We start from the raw sequence: 14,700 nt of genomic DNA, 5'->3' as shown, positions 1-14,700 counted from the left end.
GTGTTTTTCCCTGGGAACTACAAGGAGAACCGCTTTGAATGAAAGGCAGGTGACGGCAGGAGGGCAGAGGATTAGTTAGGGCAGAGACAAAATCAGATGCGTATTTTAGAAGGCTCTATGTGTGCTATAATGTGAAGAATGAATTGAAGGTACGTAGAGCTTTTGGTAGAGAGCAGTTGGTAAGTGTTTCAGATGGGCAATGATTCTAGCCAAATCTAGGGTGGATATAATGTGGAAAGACTGCAGAGGAATTATTCCAGAGATGTTAAAGACATATGGATTGGTAGGACACTTAGATATCAACTTAAGGTGAATCAGTAGAAGGAATCCGGGAAAACATCTTAGTGTCATAACCTGTACATAACCAGTACATGGAAATGCTAAGCTTACTATGTGACAGGCATTTTTCACATATAAATTCAATCCTCATAAAGACTCTGTGAGATGGATACTTTTATTATTTCCATATTACGGATAAGGAAATGAAGGCACAGAGAGATCACACAGGTACTTAAGAAGTAGAGCTGGAATTTGAACCCAAGCACATGCTCCCAAATACTAAACCATACTGTGATTGGTCATTAAGACAGTGGATATAACCGGAGACAACAATCTGAAAGGTAAGATGATGAGTGTGCTTTCTGATGTGTCTTAGGCCATTTGAGGAAAGATGTCCAGTAGGAATCTACATGTATGAGTCTGGAGTCAAGGAACGATCTGGTTGCAGATATAGAGATGGGAGACATAAGCACATAGCTGGGAACCAAATCCGTGGACATGGATGCCTTCTACTAGGGAGGGTGTGTGGAGGAGAAAGAGAAGGCATCACTGAGTGAAATGGACAAAAGGGATGAGGAGAAGAGGAGATGTCTAAGGAGATGGGGAAGAGAAAGTCGAAGTTGCAAGGAGAATCACAAGCCTAGAAGAGGGATTATGGAAGTTAAACATAAAAAAGATTTCAGGAAGGTGCAAGCAACAGAGGCAAGTGTACAGAAAGGTAAAATCTGATAAGGACTAAGAAGTTTCCACTGAATTTAGGAGCAAAGACTCTTGGTGACTTTGGTGAAAACAATTTCAGTGGAGAGCTCAGGGTGGCTCTGAAGAGTGAACAGGAGAAAAGGAAGGGAGAGAGTGTAGACAATTTTTCTAGCTGGGAAGGAGAGTTTTAAGGATTATTTTTATATAATGGGATGGCGATTGTTGTATAATAAAAGCACATGGAACTGGATTTAAAGCTCAGCTCTGCCAACTATTAGTTTTATCAGTAAAGTAAGGATAAATATATCTACTTTATAGATGTATTGTGAGAAGTAGTGATTATGTTTGTAGAACACCTAACAAAAAATTGGTACTTAGTGAATGAGAGCTGTAGTCTTATTAAAAATAGGAAAATCTGAAGACCTCTAAATCCTCTGAATAATTAACTATTTGAATAATCTGTCAGAGAGTAGAAAAATCATCTAGGTTTTTAAATCAGTTTTTTTTTTAAATCAGTTTTTAAAATTATTTTTATCTGAATATTTTATGTCATAAGGACATAATCTTAGCTTTGTTGCTATATGAATTATTTAACTTTTAAATGGAAAATTTTTACAGCATTACTGAGTTATAATTCATATACCATAAATTCACTCATTTAAAGTATATCATTCAGTGGCTTTTAGTATATTAACAGAGTTGTGCAATCATCATTAAAATCTAATTTTAAAAGATTTTCAAACCACCCCCCCCCCCGAAGGAATCCCATACCCATCATCAACCACTCTCGATTCCCGCCACCTCCTTGTCTAGCCCTAGGCATTCACTAATTTACTTTCTGACTCTACAGATTTGCCTCTTGTGGACACTTCATATAAATGGAATCATATAATATGTGGTCCTTGGTGACTGGCTTTTTTCACTCAGCATGTTTTTCAAGATTCTTACATGCTGTAGCATGTATTAGTACTTCATTCCTTTTCCTGGCTGAGTAATATTACATAGTATGGATATACCATATGCTACTTATCCATTCATCAGTTGATGGATCCTTGGATTATTTCCACCTTTTGGCTATTATGAATAATGCTACTATGAACATTTGTATATGTCTTGTATGGAGATATGTTTTCATTTCTCTTGGGTTTAGGTCTACCAGAGGAATTGCTGAGTCTAAATGGGGGATTCTTTTTTTTTTTGGCAGTACGTGGGCCTCTCACTGTTGCGGCCTCTCCCGTTGCAGAGCACAGGCTCTGGACACGCAGGCTCAGCGGCCATGGCTCACAGGCCCAGCCGCTCCGTGGCATGTGGGATCTTCCCAGACCTGGGCACGAACTCGTGTCCCCCTGCATCGGCAGGCGGACTCTCAACCACTGTGCCACCAGGGAAGCCCCTAAATGGGGGATTCTTAAATTTAGTTTTTACTAACAAAACTTAAACATACTTATTATATACAATTAAAATAATTAAAAATTGTATAAAGTAAAAGATAATTTCTTTCCCTCATCAAATCATACTCATCTGAGGTAAACACTGCTATCCTGAAGTAACATTTCTGTTTCCTTCCAGGCTTGGTCTATGATATGTAAGCTTTCTTAGCATGAAACGTTCTAAAAGATTGTGTTTAGTTTAAATTACTAACTGGCATGGGAGAAATTGCACTGGCACCTGACATGTCTGACCCCAGTCTTATATCTGCCACAGTCCTATGACTGTGTGATCTTGGTTAAGTTTCTTAATTTTGCTGGACTTATTTTCTCAATTTTTAAAAAAAGTGTTGGGATGCAATCTTCTCTAACCCTTTCTGATCAGGCATTCTCTGATTAAATGATACTTCGGGCCCTCTGGATATACGATTAGTTTTAGGCTTATTTGCAATACGTATTTCTTTCTGTTCCTTTTCCTTTATAGTTGGAACTTTTTCTTTGTAGAATGAACATTAGAGGAAGGGAATGGCAATTACCCTCACCTTGCCAAGCACTGACATTTACTTAGCATGCTGAGCAAACTTACAGAGTGACTGGTGCTGCAAATAAAGTCCTTTTGCATGTCTTAATCTGTTCCTTTTCAATCTTCTAAGTTTGTTGAATTGATTTTTGTTTTATTACCCTTCACAGTGTCAGTCAGAGTTTCTGAGAGGTTTGCTTGCTCTGGACCTCGATCCCACCTTTGAAAGCCTAGCAGTGCACATTACAATGACCTAACCCTCTAAGACATGTTGGAGGAATCCACGTATGACATGACTTCTCCAGAGCATCTGGCATTGACACATGTAGAATACAAATAAAACAGACTTTAACAAAAAGTAGACATCACCTGTTACAATGCCCAGTAGATAGGATGAAGAAAATCTGTTTCTGTGGCCTAACTCAGAAATCTCAGGGAAAACAGTACGTATCACCTTCTCCCAAGATAATAAGGGTGAACTATGGCCCAGAGAGAAGGATTCCTCTCAAATACCTACTCTTCCGTGCACTGCCTTCAGCCAGGAGAAGAGCTTCCACTAAATGTAAACCCACCCTTTGGGCTGTGAGTCACTGTTTCAGGTGGACACCTACCATTTGTCATTCCATTGAGTGTCACTGTGTGCTCATGTGTCACATGGACAACATACAGCATTGTTCCTACCCATAAAGAGGTGACAGAGAGTCACCCTGTTTTCATTTATACAGAATTATTACTAGTGGAAAATTTGCAAATATACTTGGTTTGTTCTTGATGTTCACTATTCCCCTGGGTATTATGGGATGGAAGTGCACGAAGAACTAAAGATTGTTAGCCAGCTCCCTCAGTAGCTAACTTTGGACCTAAAAAGAAAAAAGGAAGGGTCTAAATATTGTGACAACTTAAGATGGCAGACGTGGGGTTAGAAAGAGCCTGAATCTTGAGTGAATTCAGGAAGTGTCAATTTCCACTTGCTGACCTAAGGAAACAGAGGGGGGGTCTCGTGACATTCCGTGAGAGAGGTCTCATTGAGGGGTACAGCAAGAGCATGGGATACATTAGGAGGCCTTTTAGAGAGAAGGGAGAGAAGAAACCAACAGTACATGCCCAGATGAGGATTCAGGAAAGGCAACTTGCATTGTGGAGCCGTGATTTATAGGAAGTCTTTGACCAAAGATTACTAGGCACTCTTGACCAACTGGATGCCAGTGGCTGCCTGAAGCATCATTGGACGAGACATCCACCCACCCCAACCTGATTTCCCACAGTCACTATCTCCATCCCTCCTGTTGTAATTTCTTTTAACTTCAGGGTTTTAAAAAGTAGATCATCTTCTGAGAAAGAGTTGATGCTCCGGAAAATGAATATTAAAGTTGCTCAACAAAGAAAAGTCTGTCTGTCTTTCTTGTTTCTCTGCTGGGAAAGAGTCTGGATTAGAAGCTGTTTTTATGGGTCACAAGGATCCCAGAGGAAAAGTTTCCAACATGAAAATCAGGACAAGGAATCTGGCTGTGACAGAAACAGAGCTGCTATGGAAGATGGCAAGAAAAACAGGGAAGGCAACAGTCCCTGCCTGAGGGCAAAAGCCCCAGGTGACAAGAGGTCCCACGTGGTACCTGTCAAGAGGCAGAAGCGTGGATCTCAGTGTCGTAACAGAAGACGCCCAGTTGTGGAGCACCGGTACGGGGTAGAAATGAAAGGCTTCTCGTCTCGCCCCTGCCAGACACGGCCCAGCTCCTAGAAGTCTGGCCTCGGTGTGGAGCGCCAGTGTGGCCAGCAGTGGAAAAGTAGATGTACATCTGAAATGACATCATTCTAAGGGGTTGGGACAGTGACAAAGGTGAGAAGACTAGGTGATTTGTTATAAGTGAGGGGCATCCTATGGGGAAACAATGGGAAAGGTTGCCTTGTAAGAGTGTGGAAATGGTTGTTCAGGACAATGCATGAGTCACCAAGGGCCCTGCAAAGAAGGAAGGGAGAGTCTCAGAATTCCAGCAATTATACTGGTGGACATCTGGTCAGAGACTTTTGTTTTTACTCACAGCCCCTTTCCTCATGCCCAGTGTAGCCTAAGGCCCCCCTACAAGGAACATAGATTCCAGTGCTAGCAAGACAGTAAGAATTTATCCAGTAGCTTATCATGTGAGAGTGGGGAGAGCTGGAAGGAAATCTGGTCTGTCACTTGACCTTCAGATTTCACATGAAAAAGGTCTGAATGCCTAGAAACCGATGAACACAAACCTATAAATATAGTATCTAGGAGAAATCAGAATGGATCCAGAATAAATAAGGCTGAAAGCTAAGTAAAATTCACATATATTTGAAAAATACAATCTGTAATAATTATTTTTTACATTACCAATGGCTGTCAATTATATGCACAAAATAAACCCTCTGGGCCCAGTGGTCCCTAAACCTCCTGAGACTAGTGTTTGACCATGCCTGGACTGTGTATCCCCAGAAGTACTAGCCGTATAATAGGCCTTTAATACATATTTGTGGGCTGAGTGGCAGTTTCCTCATCTGGAGCATATCAAGTTTGACTACATTGTTTCTAGGGTGTCTTCCATCTCTGAACTTGTGTTAGCCTCTAGTTATTTTTAAACCTATAGGGTTGACAGAGTGATATCCTCATAATGATGCCAGAGGCATAAGAAAGGAAGCAGAACATTAGAATAAATTTGAGAGAGATGGAAATAACAAAGAGAAATAGACTCTCATCCCCGTCTTCAGTCTGGGCCAATCCATTCTGTTAGGCAGGTTGTTCACGAGAACGCTTGACCAAGGGAATGAGCTAGGGCTGAAACCCGATCTGAACTCCTTTTACATGTCACACTGGGGCCCTGTACATTTTGTCCTTCATCCAGAAGGGGAGCATTTCGGGATTTCCCTGGTGGTACAGTGGTTAAGAGTCCACCTGCCAGTGCAGGGGACACGGGTTTGATCTCTGGTCCGGGAAGATCCCACATGCTGTGGAGCAACTAAGCCCGTGCGCCACAACTACTGAAGCCCACGCGCCTAGAGTCCATGCTCCACAACAAGAGAAGCCACCACAATGAGAAGCCCGCGCACTGCAACGAAGAGTAGCCCCCGCTCACCGCAACTAGGGAAAGCCCGCACGCAGCAACGAAGACCCAACGCAGAAGGGGAGCATTTCTTAAATTTAGACAAAAGCTCTAGCTGGGTTACCTAAGCCCAGTATACCCTCCCCCCACTTAAAGCGAACCATAAAATTCCTCTTTACTTTCTAATGTACTCACTTTCTCTGGAATATAGTGATCTTAGGTTGTAGTATTCAGTGTGGAACACACATCCCTGCTGACTTTAAAAACCTTGTTCAAGGGATCCTTTAAACTTCATATGAGCTTAAGGTCTACAGACCTGAATTAAAGAGTGGAAATGGAAGACTTACCTTCTCTGCATTGAGAGGTAAATTTTGATCCTTTAATGAAAACAAAATATTGCATTCTGAAATATTTAGATCTCTGTATAAATATAAGCAGTCTTGCACAGCCCTTCCTCCTATACTGCCAACCCTAGCATTCATCTCCCTTTACAATTCACTGGACTCACCATCCGGCTAGGAATGAAAACAGCCTCTCGTAATTGTCCTTTAATAAAAATTCATTCCCACCTCAGCCTGAGGTATCTACTTAGGGGGTCATAATATGTCATTTTACACACACACACACACACACACACACACACACAAATAGCTAACATTAACAGGAAGTTCATATTTATCAGGAACTGCTCTTCACACTTTACGTATCACTTCATTAAATCCTTACAGCAACCCATGAAATGGATACCACGATTATTGCTATCGTACAGATTGAGGATACAGAAGCTCAGAGTGGTTGTCAGTTGCTCAAGTTTACATAATGAGGGATTTGTGGAGGCAAGATTCAAACCCCAACACTTTGATTCTAGAGTCTAGATCCTTAACCATATGTTCATTATCTATCCATCCACCTATCTATTAAAATTTGACTATTGTTAAATGATGTATCCTTTTTTTTTTCTCAGAATTTAATGCTTGAGGAGTATTATGTGTGATGAGAATAACATTCAATGAATATTTATTGAGCACATGTGAAAAGAACAGATTCTGGTGCCAGCCTGCTAGATTCAAATCCTATCCTAATCCTAAGTGACCTTAGGTCATTTAACCTCTCCAGACCTCAGTTTCTTCACTTGCAAAATGGGGATAATGATAACAACACATGCCTTCTTGGATTGCTGTGTGGATTAATGAGCTAATTTGTATAAAGTGCAGCCTGGCAGGTAATAAGATTATATAAGTGACAGTGATTGTTTTCTTCTCCTCCTTCCGCTTCATCACCATCATCACCACTATTACTGTTAGGACTACATGCCAGAAATCATTTTTGGCACAGGGAATCCAACAGTAAATAAAACAACAAAACCCTCGCTCTAATGAAATTAATAGTCTAAGTATGTCCTGATATATTGTTTCAACAATCTCACCCCATTGTTTCCATTTGTTAGTTAAATACGTAACCATAGTCTTCTATAAAATTGGAATAATCATACCTACCCCAGAGACTGTCATGAGGATAAAATTAGTTAGTACATATAAAAGTTTGGAAAAGTGCCTGGCATATAAAAGCACTCAGTACACTTAGCAGTTTTAATTTGTATCTGTGCTGTGGGTGTTATGGTTTAATGTTACTGTCTTGATTCTTTCTGAGTTCCTGTAATTTGTTGCTATAGTGATTTTGCATAGCATTTTCTCACAGCTACTTTGCCTCCATAAAGAAATGCTTTTGAAATTATGCTTATTCTTCAGTTTCTTATTGCTGCCCAATAGTACAATGATTTACTGAAGTAGATACAAAGATTGCTCCCAAAACAAAAAGAATATACTAAAACTGAGGGAAAATATTCATAACGTCTCAGGTAGATAAGTAACCTGGCTTTTTAGAAACAGCAAGTTGAGTCAGTTTAGATTGTTGCATCACAGAGAGTTATTTGAATGTCTCAGAACAGGAATTTTGGAATAAGATCAATCTGGGTGCATTTCCCAGCTCTCCTGAGACTCCCTCTCTGGACCTACTAGGGTTGTTGTGAAGAGTAATTGAGAGTTTTAGGAAGAGGGTAAGTACCCTGGCCTTCCTTCCTCCTTTACACTATATGATGTAATTTGAAATGTGCTTTTAAAAAAAAATTCTTGAAATCTTAATGAAAGAACACCTCCTCCCTAATATAAGAACAAAAGTGAAGGGAAACAGTAAATGGCATGCTTTTTAAAGAGGATCTACATAGAAAATGCATTACTTTTAAAGCAAGGGGTGTTTCTTTCGGTGTGAATCCTTGCATATATCACACTGCACAGAGAAGAGGCTGTAAAACGGAATGTGGCAAGAGCCGCCTCTGTGACTTTGTGGGAGTCATTAATCTCTCCTTAGTTTGCTTAATTCCAGTTGGGTTTAGTGATCACCTACTTCAAAAAGGCAGCGAAGGCCTTTGAAGAAGAAGCTGCTGCATAAACTCCGGAAGGAGTCGGGCTTTAGGAGCCATGCCCGGAGGGTTTCCTCTCCTGGTTTTAATTAAAAATGAAATTAAGAACTCTTTCAAATTATCTCAGCCTTTTAAGGGTATAAGAAGGTCAATGATTTGTTAAGCATCTTCTTTCTTCTTTTAATGGTGCATTTCCCAGATTACATCGTGTGAACAAGGCTTGAATTGCTTTCAGGATCCACAGATTTGTGGCACTGTGGACATAAGACGTGGGGGCCTGAGTGAGAAGCCGTGGTGAGTGCGAGAGGGATTAAGGCTCCCTGAGAGCAGGTGCCTGGCCGTGGGAAAGCCCTGGCTGGAGTCCTGGCTCTTCCGTTTGCTACGTCAAAACTCACCCTCTACAGAGTTGTCGGGATTGTTAGAAACAAGAAGGTGCATACGGAAAGTGCCTGGCTACTAATCTGTGCTTTAGCTGTCAGATTGTCTACGTTCCTAAAAAGGTACGTGCGGGTTAGAAATACTGCTATGTGAGTAGATTAAAAAAAGAAAATTATACATGCGTGAAGTCGCACGTAGCTTTAGAAATATGCCACCTTTTACGGGGAGACTATAAATGCAATAATAAAAGGGAAAATATATGACTTTGCCTGTGGTGACAAGGATGCTGCCACTAAGAATGATAGAAGAAATTAGCATCCACAGCTTCCTTTTGGCCCCTGGGGATATACCTGTGTTGGTAAATATTCTTCACCTGATTTGTGATAACACCAAAAATAAATATGCATGAGCTCAAGGCTTTAAAACAGAATAAGCATATGAAAACAATTAATAATGACTAATGTAGGTAGTGCCTAGACGAAAATTCACTTGCTCCATTTCCCTGGATCCTCACAACAATCCTAAGAGGAGAATAGCACAGCTATGATTAATTTCCCCCTTTTCTGGTGAGTTAATGCCCAGAGGAAGGCCTCAAACCTAGACAGTCTGGACACAATCCCTGGCTCCTCTACAACATCAGGTTGCCTTCATTTCAAACAAGAGACCTCCTCATATACTTTGCCTCCCTTTCCTTCCACTGAGTTTCCCTCTACAGAGTTTTATGTTTAAATATATTTATTGCAGACAACAGTGCCCCCTGTCTCCAAGGGGAGATGACGCAATCACCATCTCATGAATACGCCAAGCCAGAAAAGTCTTCCCCTGGAATCAGTCAATCACTAAGTACCACCCAATCTATTTGATAATTAATTCTGTATCTATTTATATCTCTCCATCGCCATAGCTTCAGTTTAGTTTTTCATGATTTAAACCCTACTTGATAAGCTAACTAGTCTCCCTGTCTTCAAACTCTTCTCACACATCAGACAGAGTGATCTTTCTAAAAACACAAATTGAACTATGTCTTTGCTCAGCATTCAAACTCCTCGCTGCTTACAGGATGAAGTTCAAAATCTTCAGCTTGGCAAGTAACACCCTCTATGAACTGCAGCTGCCTGCACCTCCAACTTTATCACCCGCCCAATAACCCTTAGCCACACAGAACTACTGGTTGTTCCAGAGTGCCCTGTGCTTTTACACACCATGAGGCTTAACTCTGTGCTATTCCTTTCACCTGGAACATACTTCTTCCCTCATCTGACCGAGGAGCTCAGTGTCCTTGAGAAAACTTTAAGAAAAGCAGAGGCTGAGTTAGATGATTCCTCCTCTCTTCACCTTTAGAGACTCACGTGTACTCTTGTGATAGCATTATTATGTCTAGAAGTTATATTTGATTTTGGGTTTATAGACTTTGAGACCGTTAAAACATTAATAGATACATTTTCTAATATTTTATAAGAAGAAAACGCTTGCCAAAGACAGGCCACCATAACTTTGCCATATGGCTGAAATCTTGTAAGAGAAAGGTCTTGCTCTGTGTTCCCAAACTAGGAATGGCTTGAGGCTGCCAACTTTGATTTCTACACAAGGAGTGAATTATAGACATGGATTCTGAGCCCTGCAGAAAATTGTTAGAAACTAGTCTAGCAGATGGACCTATGAAAAGATAAGGTTAAGTTTCCCAGGAAGAATGGTTCTTCTATATGACTAGGAATTAATAACATAAGGTGTGAGTGGGGAAGATTCCTGTGTAAGTTCACATCTTCGCAGAAGGGACAGTCTGAGTGCTTGTTTGCCCCCATCAGTACCTCTTATAATAGTCTTCTTTTAGTTACCTAGAGACTAAGTACACTGGAGAAACCAAGGGCCTTTAGCAGATGTACATCACAATGCACAGTAATGAATTCTTCATTTACACGTGGAACTGCTTAAGGGGAAGGACCATGTCTTATTCACCTTTAAATCCCTAGCATCCAGGTTAATCTCTGGTGACCTAGTAGAAGTCCCATGAATACATCTCTTCAAGGAGTAAAGATGTTTTATGATCACCTAATACTTCAGAGTCCATTTCCTATCCCAAATCTGCCCACATATTTTAATTAGCCTTCATCTGGTTTATCTCAGTCTCTGTTTATCAACGACAAAACAATAATTAGGACCAATTATGTAAAAGGACAAATGAAAATATGCCGTTTGTCGAGAAAACAGGCAAGAATATGATTTTCCTTGCCCCAGGAATATTAAAAGCTGAATAACTTACCATCTTCCCAAAGTAGAAAAACCAATTACAACATCAAAAACTACATCTTTCTTTTTTTTTTTTTTTTCCTTAAAGAAAAAGAGCTCCAAATTTTAGTTTGGAGCTCCAAACTAAAGCTCCAAATTTTAGAGCTCCAAATTTTAGTTTTATTCCAGGCTCTGCCCATTTCTTGCTTTTGCAAGATCTGAAAAGTCAATTACTCTAAACGTAATCTGCAGCCTTAGGAGCTGACACTTTGCCGAGTAATTTAAAATGCTTTGCTAAGGAAAACTTATAACTTCTCTGTTTTCTTTTAGATGATGTTATAGAAGTAAATTGTGCATACAATTAATTCATCCCTGAATATCTGCTATCCGTTCAAAGAGCTGAGAACTTGGGTATTCAAAAGGCAGAGAATACAGACGACTGACTCCTTGCTTTTGCTGACTTGCCTCCATTTTTATGAATGCTAATTAGAGATTAACTGGTGCACAGGGAAGCGTGGTTCACGGGCTAACTTTCACAGGACTAGCTTACATCATCATCTGAGACTGTAATTACTATATCAATATGGGCATACTTCTGAAATAGACTGTGGGAATTTCTCAAATGCCCTGAAAAATATATATTAGCACATATTGCAACTTAAAGATTAGGCATTTCTTCAAAATTTTTGGTTGGCCTCTTCAATTTACATATTTGTAAAAAGTTGTCCTTAGTATAATATTTTGCACTTTGTCAGTGCTTGATAAATCTTGGTTGAATGAATTGATATTTTCTTATAATATTCTTTGTAGGGCAGAAGATCCCTAAATACTTTTATTTTACCATGAGCAGAAATAAGACGTGGACCCATGAAGACAATGGATTGGGTTCCTCATCATTAACAGAGTTGGATAAGGGCTCGTCTATCTAACTCTCAGTTCTCACCTACCTCTGATATTCTTTAAGTTATTCAAGGTCACAGTGGAAAAAGCAAGTGATGGTGTCATAAATGGAACTAGAATCTTTGAACTTGTCCTGTGAATTACTGGCTGTATTTCAAGAAACATCTGCTCAGAGAGGTATTTCCCATTGGAGAGGAAGTAAATAATCTCTGAAAGGAATTGCCCAGTCTTCATGAAGAGCTGAGAGCTACCTAATCAATCTGTAATGTAGACACCGACCGTCAAGAAAATTGAAGGTGAAAGTGAAATACACAAAATTAGTTCTAGTCTGTTATTTGTTTCCATGCATGGATTCATTCATTCATGGAGGTAAAAAAAAATGGGTAAAGCACAGCTTGAGCCATGACCTGTTCCTGAAACAGGTATCTGTTTGCTTGTCTTCAGATCTTATTTCCACGTTAATTAGGCACGCAGTAATTCTCAGCTCCTGCTGTGCCAGCACTGGGCTGAGTGTTAGCAGTGAACAAAATAGACAGCGTTTCACTCATTGACCTTGCCGCACAGAATGTGAGATAGGCATTTGGTTTAAAAATCACATAAATGTACAATTATAAATTGCTTGAGTCATATGGGAAAAAAGAGAGAGAGAGAATAGAGTAGAGGACCTGATTTCCTTCTTCAAGGAGCTTCTCTGTGGAAGTACAAGTTAAACTTAGACCTAAGATGACCAGAAGTTAATCGGGCAAAGTGTAGGAAGGGCTTTTCAGTTTGAGGAATGAGCATGTGTGAAGCGCTTGAGACAGGAAGAGATTCAGTGCATTTTGTGAAGAAGGAAGGCTGGTGTGAACAGTGTGTTCAGCAAACGGAAGAGTGACTTGAGATGTTTAAGAGGCAGCAGCGGCTCGATCATGCACAGCCCGGATGCCACGTTAATGACTTTGCATTTTATCCTAATGCAAAGGAGAGAGAGCGATCTGATCTGTACTTTTAACAGATCGCTTTGGCTGCACTGAGACTAAAAGAGGAGGACAAAAGTGGAAGGGGTGAGACCCATTAGGAGACTATTATAGGTGGAAGATGATGGAGGCTTGGATTAAAGCAGTGGAAAAACAAGCAGAGGAGAATTAATAGATTTCAGATATATTTCAGAGGTAGAATCAACAGGACTTGAAGATAGACTGAATGATGGGTGTGAGGGAAAACAAAGTGCGAAGTGTGATTTTCAAGTTTTGGCTTGGGCAGTGGAGTAAATATATGTGCCATTTACTGAGTTGGACAAGTGTGGAAGGGGAACAAAGTGGGGGAGAAATCAAGAATTTCAGTATCAGTGTATTGGTGGCAATGCCACTAAAATGGGTGTGTCTGTGTGTGTGTGTGACATTTTTCTAGAAATAAATATGAAAAAGTATGGAAAAGGAAAGGAAAGACTAGGGAAAAGGATAGGGACAGAATGAGAATAAATAGAAAATATAATTCCCAAAGGGAAGATGAAGGGTGAGGGTGGGGACTAGCGCATATCAGGACTGCTGAGGGTATGTAATACGAAAAACACATATTCAACAGTATACTGCAATTTTTAAAAAAAAATTGGGGGAAAAAACCCTGTGGTTTTCATAATACAGATTACAGAAAGTAAATGGAGAAGAATCGTATCTGGTGGGTCCATACAAAAGGTAGATTCTGTCATCCACTTACTGGTGAGTTTTTAGGAAGGGATGCATCACAGTCCCCAGTGGGAGGCAAGGAATGTAATTCTTGTGTTCATCAAAAAAGAACATGGGTTAAAAAAAAAAAAGATTCATTGACACTGAGCCAGATGAAGGGAGATGAGCAGGCAGGATAAAAATAGAGAAAGGAAAGACAAAGAGAAATGGGTGGAGAATTTTTCCAGCAAGCAAAGACGTCTGGGCCGTCATGCCTATGCCTATGCAGGTGCTAGTGGTCACCTGGGTTTGAATCCCAGCCCTGCCACTTAGTGGTGGCTGATCGTGGGCATGTCAGGTAACTTCTCAAGCCCCGACTTCTGTATTTGTAAAGCAAGGATAATGATAACATCTACCTCATAAGGTGATTGTCAGGGTTAGGAGAAATAATTTGTAAGAAGTGCTCAACAACACGCCTGGCACACAGGAAGAGCTCAATAAATGTTAGCTGCCTTTATGTAGCTGACTATTTATAGATGCATAATTACTAGAAAGTCGTTATTGTAGGTGTGTGTGTTCCTTCTCCCTTCCCTATGGCTATGGTGACTTTGCCCTCTTAGCTTCAAAATTGTATTGTTCACTGTACCAAGAAAACGTTTTTATAATTTGTTAAAAGTATAGGAGGATTTAATTAATATTTATAAAGAATTTTAAAACAAGCAAAGCTATTAGGCTTTACCTGTTGCAAATTAGTGAAAATGCCCCAGCTGATTACATAGCCAAAACTATGTTTCTCATCTATTTCTAGAAATGTTAGATATAACTTAAAATTTGTTATTGAACTCCCCTAGAGAGGCAAATAATTGACTTCTAAACTTATTCTTTGAAAATCTCCAAAGACAGAGATGATGTTCTAAGGAGACCCTCTTCACTATGAATCACTCTAAAATCTGTATTTTCTCAGTCCTAATAATATTATGAAGACATAGGAAGATATTCTGTCTGAAAACATAACAATATAAGCACCCCATTACATGTAGAAACATCACAGTTGAGATCTCCCCACTTTAAACTAAATTGGAACTACTTTATGGAACACTGCATTCTCTTTTTCTTTCTCTCTCTCTGGCTGCTACAGGAAGATAGG

At 40.0% G+C, this 14,700-nt stretch overlaps 1 protein-coding gene across 11 annotated transcripts in view; it reads right to left on the bottom strand.

Moving 5' to 3' along the window:
- The window catches only part of DLG2 (discs large MAGUK scaffold protein 2), a 928,219-nt gene that overhangs the window by 466,970 nt on the left and 446,549 nt on the right, over window positions 1-14,700 (bottom strand). The gene's annotated exons all lie outside the window — the stretch shown is intronic.

This window comes from Phocoena phocoena, chromosome 8 (assembly GCF_963924675.1).
Source record: "Phocoena phocoena chromosome 8, mPhoPho1.1, whole genome shotgun sequence".
In the NCBI taxonomy this organism is placed as follows: Eukaryota; Metazoa; Chordata; class Mammalia; order Artiodactyla; family Phocoenidae; genus Phocoena; species Phocoena phocoena.
This window is presented reverse-complemented; position numbering and strand designations above follow the sequence as displayed.